This window comes from Tenrec ecaudatus, chromosome X (assembly GCF_050624435.1).
Source record: "Tenrec ecaudatus isolate mTenEca1 chromosome X, mTenEca1.hap1, whole genome shotgun sequence".
NCBI lineage: Eukaryota > Metazoa > Chordata > Mammalia > Afrosoricida > Tenrecidae > Tenrec > Tenrec ecaudatus.
Window position 1 is genome coordinate 136,218,676 of NC_134548.1, and position 7,978 is coordinate 136,226,653.

The following is a 7,978-nucleotide window of genomic DNA, read 5'->3' on the forward strand; positions in this document are numbered from 1 at the left end:
AGTGGAGGGTGAGTGGGTTGGAAAGGGGGAACTGATTACAAGGATCCACATGTGACCTCTTCCCTGGGAGAGGGACAGCAGAGAAGGGGGGAAGGGAGACTCCGGATAGGGCAAGATATGACAAAATAACGATGTATAAATTACCAAGGGCATATGAGGGAGGGGGTACTGGGGAGGGAGGGGGGAAAAAAAGAGGACCTGATGCAAGGGGCTTAAGTGGAGAGCAAATGCCTTGAGAATGATTGGGGCAGGGAATGTATGGATGTGCTTTATACAATTGATCTATGTATATGTATGGATTGTGGTAAGAGTTGTATGAGTCCCTAATAAAATGTAAAAGAAGAAAAAAAAAAGAAAGAAAAGCTTGTATTTAGTTCAGGGATCGTTTGTTGGCCTTTAGGAGTGTTTTCCAGTCTAGTCTGTTGGGGCACCCCGCCCTGGCCCCAAAGTCTACTTTCAGCATTCCCTGGGGACCTTGCCACTCCATTCCCTTGCTGTTCCGCTGCACTCCCCCAGTGCTATGCCTCGGTGTGGTGGAATCAGGTCGGATGCAATTCCCTCGCTGTGTCTCCGGTGCTGTCCACTGCAGGGCCATGTGTCCATAGCGACTCTTTAGGACAGAGCACAACCGCTCCTGTGGGTTTCAGGACCTGTACGTCTTTACAGAGGTAGAAAGCCTCATCTTTCTTCCCTAGAGCTGCTGATGGTTTCCAATTGTTGACCTCTTTGCCATTAGTAGCCCAACCAATATGCCCATGCCAGCAGAGTTTCCCCATGTCTCTCTAGTTCCCATGGATCAGGACATTTCCACAGGCTTTCCCTGAGTTTTAGGACACTGACATATTTGAAGGCCTCATTTCTTCCTTAAAAATAAAAAGTTTCGTTGTGTTTTTCTAATATTTCATCATGATGAGACTGAGGTTATGAATTTTTAAAACAATTTATTAGGGGTTCATACAACTCTTATCACAGTCCATACATATATATACATCAATTGTATAAAGGACATCTGTACATTCTTTGCCCTAATCATGTTTTTTCTCCTCTTTTCTTTTTTTACATTTTATTAGGGACTCATACAACTCTTATCACAATCCATACATATACATACATCAATTGTATAAAGCACATCCATACATTCTCTGCCCCAATCATTCTCAAAGCATTTGCTCTCCACTTAAGCCCTTTGCATCAGGTCCTCTTTTTTTTTTTCCCTCCCTCCGGTTATGAATTGTTGACAAGAATCTCCCATAAGTGATGTGTCCTTCTCTGGGTAACACTGAAGCATACAATGTTCTTCTGTCCTTCATTGGTGCGGTTCCTTTTGATCACCTGGTCAAGGAATTGTCAGGTTTTGTTGCTGCGTGTTGACTATTTGTCGGTCCCTGTGCGTGCTGCTAAGGGGCCTCGAGCCTCTAGTCTCATAGCCTCCTGGCATCTCATAGCCACCCGGCATACAGCCAAACAAAAGCCTGCCCGGTGCGGTGCCAACCCCCTCCATGCTTCTTATGTGGGAGCCCATTGTAGCAGCCACTGTGTTCATTCATTTGGGCAGCGCCCCCCTCTTTATCCCTTTGCATAGAAACCATGAAAAATTGTCTCAGTTGATACTTTATGACACAGAAAAGATCCCCCGCTTCTTATAAAAATTTCCCCAGGACAAGCTGCAAACCCCTCCAAAGGGGATGGGACTCATCCTTTTGTCCTGAAGACTGGGAAAAGAGCTCTCTGGGTGCCACAAGTGTGAACTGTCCCCTTCTTCAACCAAGCCCTGTCCACACATGCATGGAACTGACTTGAGAGCAACATTGAAAGGCTTTGAAAATGGAATGAAGATATAAGGAAGCCGAGAACTTACAGGCTACATCTAGGGAAGTTGATTGCTAGCGAAGACAAAAAAGACAAACAAAGCAACACAAAAGCCCAAGATCTTCCCAAGAATTGTAACAAGTAACCAAGAGATTCACATCATAATACTCAAAGTGTCCAGGATATGACATACAAAAACTATGACCAGTTCTCAAAGGAAAAGAAAACCAAAGGATACCAACTCTGAGATGTGTCTGATGTTAAAAATATCCAAGACTAAAGCAGCTATAGGGAGCCCATGTGACACAGTGGTGAGAGAACTGGTTGTTAGCAAAGAGGCCGGGGTTCACATCCATAGAGGAAAAGACCTGGTGACCTGCTCCTATAAAGATTACAGCCCAGGAACCCTAAGCATAAGGGTGTCTGGGAATTGGAATTCATTAAAAGACATTGAACAACAAAGCAGCTATTATAGTCTAAGGTCAATCTCACTGCCATCAAGTCTATGCTGACTCAGAGTGACCCTATAGGGCTGGATAGAGCTGTCCCTGTGAGTTTTCAAGACTGTCACTCCTTACTGGACTAGAAAACTCCCTCTGTCTCCAGTGGAGCAGCTGGTGGTTTTGAACTGCTGACCTTTTGGTTAGTAGCCCAACACATAATCATTACACCACCAGAGTTCCTCATGGGCTCCGTTCTTTCTCACTGCCATCAAGTTGATGCCGACTTATAATGATTCTATAGGACAAGAAAGAAGTACCCCTCTGAGTTTTGAAGACGGTAACTGTTTACAGAAGTAGCAAGCCTTGTCTTTCTCCGGTGAAAGCACTGCTAACCTCTTGTATAACAGCCCAATAGCCAGTATGCCGCCACGATGCCTCCTAGTGGGAGGCTGCTTCATGTCCATGAAATTGAAGATAGACTTGTCGAAATCATGCAATCTGAAAACAGAGAGAAGGGGAATGAAAAGATATGAAAAAATAATGTAACATTCATGTCATCAAAGAGGAGCAATAAGTTGGTGAAGAAAGACTATATGAAATAATGGGCCAGTTGATGAAAACCATAAATTCACAAATTCAAGAAGCTCAGAGGACCCCAAATAGGATAAATGCAAGGAGAAACATACCCAGACACATTAAACTAATGAACATCGAAGATAGGTGGGGTGAAGATCTCAAAAATAGCACTAGGAAAAATCATGACACTTCACAGACAGGGCTACAACCATTTGAGTGCTGATTTTGTTTTGGTCAAAAACCATGAAGACCTACAGACAGTGCAGTGCCATCTTTAAGGAACTAAAAGAAAAAGAATTGTCAACTCCAAACTCTGTCTAGTGAAAGGAGCTAGCAGGAATGACAGTGAAATAAAGTCATTCACACATGAAGGAAAAAATAGACTTTGTCACCAGCGGACTTGCTCAAAAAGAAGTGTTAAAGGAAATTCTTCTGGCTGTGGAGAAATAACAGAGGGATACTGTAGGAATAAAGGAAGAACAACAGAAATGATAATTATCTGGGAACATAGGAGAGATTGCTTTATACCTTAATTTCTTTAAAATATGTATGGTTCTTGAAAGCCAAAGCTATTACATTAGTGAGGTTGTTCATGTCCATAGATGTAATAATGTTAACAGCTATAGCATAATGGTGGAAAGTAAGAGAAACCTATAAAATAAAGACCCTGGGGATTACAGAGACCTTTGATAACGCATTTTCATGTTCAATTCCTTTGCAAAAATTAGACATCTTGGAATGTATTGATGAGAGGGAAGATGCATTTCAATTCATTTTATAAACAGATTATGTTTTCCTATATTGCCCAATTTTCTTTCTTCCTTATAAACTTTTTTGTCTGAAGCAATATGCAACAAGCATATTAGAAGACCCAAAACAAAACAAACAAACAAAACATATTGTTGAGAACAAGAGGGGTCAGAGCTGAGACCCAAAACCCAACTGTAGACAATAGGACATCCCTTCACAGAAGGGTCACAAGGAAGGGATGAGTCAGTCAGGGCTCAGTATAGTACCAATGAAACACACAATATTTCTCTGGATCCTTGAGATTTTCTCACCCCTCACTATCATGACCCCAATCCTGCCTTTCACTGAGGACTAGACTGGGGCAAGCACACTGGAACAGATAAGCACTCAGGACACACAGAAGCTAAGTCAGATAAACCCCTCAGGAACATTAATGGGAGTACCGATACCATAACCCCACCACCACCACCACCACCACATTCAGGGGGACGAACAACAGAAACGTGAGTGAAGGGAGACAACGGTCAATGTAAGATATGAAAACAATAATAATTTATAATTGATCAATGAGACATGATAATTTATCAAGGAGGGAAAAAAGAGGAGCTGATACCAAAGGCTCCAATACAAAGTAAATGTTTACAAACTGATGACGGCAACATATGTATGAATATGGTTGATACAATTGATGTATGGAATGTTGTAAGAGCCCCCAATAAAATGATTTTTTTTAAAAAAAGCATATGAGACTGGAGTAATGGAAACCACAAGGATGGACGTAAGTCATTTGTTGGATGAAAGCAAGAAGAACTTTCCTGTGTCCATAATTTACATAGAAACTATGTAAGTATCTCCATATGTAAAAATATAACACAATTACTCAGATACATAACAGATGTATAGTTTTTTTCCTTTAGTTGTACCCCATACTGCAAACCCATTCCCCCAAAAAATGGTGTGGGGAAATTTTAATTAATCCCAGATATAATTAGTTTAATTCTTCAGTTAACATTTGTGGAAACATTCTTAGAAAATATTAGTGTAAACTCTAAAACCAGTGGCCTTAAAATGTCTTACTCATGAACCACCCACCCTAAAGAATTTTGCATCTGTAGGCTATGCCCCCACAGAAGGGTTATAAGGAAGGGATGATTTAACCAAGGTGTAGTATAGCATCGACAAAACACGCATCATTCCTCTTGTTTCTGAACACTTCCTCCTCCCCCACTACCGTGACCCAGTTCTACCTTATAAATCTGGCTAGACCAGAGAACACATTGATGAAGATAAGAGCTCTTGACACACATGGAATTCAGGAAAGATAAACCCCTCAGGAACAGTAGTGGGAATAGTGATATCATGAGGGTAGGGGCATGATTGAAGAGAGGGAAGGGGGAGAGAGGGCAAACCCATCACAAGGTTGCATATATAGCGCCCCCACCTTCAAAGGGACAAAAACCAGAAATGTGGGTGAAGGGAAACAATGGACAGTGTAAGATACGAAGTAATAATACCAATATGTAATTGATCAAGGAGTCATGAAGGTGGGAGGATGGGGGAGGGAGGGGGAAAAAGAGGAGCTGATACCAAGAGCTCAAGTAGAAAATGTTTTGGAAATGATTATGGCAACGTATGTACAAGTATCCTTGATACAATTAATGTATGGAATGTTATAAGAGCTGTAAGAGCCCCCAATAAATGACTTTTTAAAAAAGCGGAAAAAAAAGAATTTTGTAAAATCAAGTGCTCCCTTGCACATGTTTAGTGGACACGTGGAACTTTTCATTCTAAGTGTAAAGGGGGGCCAAGGGAGTGAGTTCCAAATCTAAACTGAAAACCGAAAATAAAATCATCACATCATTTTCTTTAGATCCCCCAGGATGGACTTTCTTTTTCAGATTCTTGCCGGATGCAATCTTCACTAAGAAAGTGGCTAAACACCGGTCTTCCTGCTGCAGCGTTCACGCTACTCCATGGACAACCGGCCTCAAACCACATCGCTCCTCCCGCTGTGTTTGTCGGTTTTCAATGGAACTCTTGGGTGTGGTTTCAGTCATTCATTTTTCAAGCATTCATTCCTCATTCATTGAAATAATTAAATGTGGTAATGACCATATTTAATTATTTTGGTGCTCAAATATTCCGGAACTTGGTTAATGAGAACACCTTTAATTTTGCTCTTGTATACTTAAGATCCGTCCCCCCTTTTTTTGAAAGCACGCTTCCTTACTGAAATACCAAGATGTTCCAGGTTTATTTTGCCCCTCCCCTGCCTGAGTTCTAGCACCCTGTGGAACCCCTTTTGATGGTTTTTAATGGGGAAACTACATTGAAGACCACAATCTAGGGCCTAGATGTTTGTGCTCACTGTTCCTGCGGCGTCTTTGACTTTTAGCCCCTCAGCAGACATAGCTAGGACATATCTGTATGCATGGACACACACATATCTATACAACCACATAAATATGCATGCATTGTTATGAGAAACAGGCAGACCTTGTGGTTGTGTGTGTGTTAAGTCGAATTTGCCTAATACCAACCCCTTCCCATCCCTATTGGTTTAGAGCAGAGTAGAACTGCCCAATAGGGTTTCCTAGGGCGGATCTTTTGGCGGGAGCAGATTGCCAAGTGTTTACTCAGAGTGACTGGCAGGTTTGAAAAGCTGACCTTTCGTTCAGCAGCGGGATACTTAACCATTGCTCCATCCAAGCCCTTAAAACAGGTATGTACGCTAGTCTGCATGTATAATCAGAAACCCCACATTCACATTCACGCTAATACTTCCATTTCCAATGAATTCCCAGAGGAATTGCTTGCCCCCACGACCTCCCAATTGCATGCCCTTTCTCCCAGAGTGAAAACTTGCACTCTAAACTACATCAACATATTTGCTCATGCCTATAAAGTACCCCTCCAGTCGTCTCAGAATTGGTTTGCCATACCATTCGCAAAGACCAACTAAACTAAACCAAGGAACCCACCAACTAAAAAGAGATCAGGATTTGCTTGCAGTTCTTCCTCACAACTTCCTCCCCCGAAGATTAGCTAGTCATAAATTCTTCCTTCCTCTCCTATCAAGTGAGACCCTGGGCTAATTTGCAATACAATGGGTTCATTGGTTTCCATTTAATTTTTTCCTCTTGCCATGTTTAGTTTTATTTCTGACTAGGTAGAATATTAATAACATGTGCACCACCGTCAAAGCTATACAGTAGCGCACACTCAGAAGTATCACCTTTCCAGCGCCTTTCGGTGTCCTCTCTCTTTCCCCCTCCAGCCCCTTGTAGGTAATCAATGTCGGTTTTTCAGTTTCATTTGTCAAATGTTTCAATTTGTAAAAATAAGCATGGATATGTGTTTTCTTACTTTGCTTTCTTTTCTGAACAAACGACAGCCTACTATATTTACTCTACACACACACACACACACACACACACACACACACACTTTTCCTTTTTCATTTAATGCTACCTGTTGAGGATATTTTATTTTATAATTGTTGTTGCTGCTGCTGTTGTGAATACGCACAGCACCACACTGGGAGTAGTTGAAAGTGCTCTCGGGACCAGGACTAGGGTGAGGTGAGGGAGGGACCTCGGGTGACTCGTTTAAGGAGACTCTAGTGAGTCTTTCCTGGAGGAGTTGACAGATGTGGAGAGAAGAGAAAGTGATTCCTAACAAAAGGAACAACATGTACAAAGGCACGAAGCAATGAAAAAAAATGTGGTGAGATGTATTAGTGCAACGAAAGTTATGAGACGCTTGTTGGGGAGGGCCTGGCGATGAAGCTGGGAAAGCAGGCTGAGACCAGGTTCCAAATGCTCTTTTTCCCCTCCTCCTCCTCCTCCTCTTTTCCCTAAATTGTCTTATGTACCAAGAGCCAAAACTTTATTCTCTAGGAATTTAGAAACCCTTGAAGATTTTCCCTCACTCTTTGTTTGTTTAATTGTGTGTGTGTGCCATTAACAATATTTTTGACAGGAGAAAAGAGAATTCTTTTCTTTTTTGTGGGGGGGAGTTCCGGGAAAACCAGAAAACCTGCTAGACAAATTCTAAAAGAGCTGTAACACTGATAATTATTTTCATGGAATCTAATTGATCGATAAGTTGTGTGTTGGTAATGCTTATTTTCAGTGTTAAATAAAAAACACTCATCATCAAATTCATAGTGATGCAGAATATTTCTGCTAAGTGCAGAGCACATGCAAAGAACGGGTGAGGAGTTAATCTTCATACTTTTGATGTTGGGCATATCTACACACATCATTTGGAATTCTTCTATACGGTATGTCGACCCCCCTCACGTTTGAGAGGAAGTTTTAACTCCATCATTTATATAACCACAGTGTAAACACATGGGTATTGATTTTATAATTTGTGTTATAATCCAGTACTCTGCT

The 7,978-nt window shown here is 41.5% G+C and overlaps 1 non-coding gene across 1 annotated transcript; it reads right to left on the minus strand.

The window, feature by feature from the left end:
* Positions 1–7,589: 7,589 nt before the first annotated feature.
* LOC142435273 (U7 small nuclear RNA) lies at positions 7,590–7,650 on the minus strand. The gene has a single exon (XR_012781365.1). It is a non-coding gene; the product is annotated as a U7 small nuclear RNA (small nuclear RNA).
* Between the last annotated feature and the right edge of the window lie 328 nt (positions 7,651–7,978).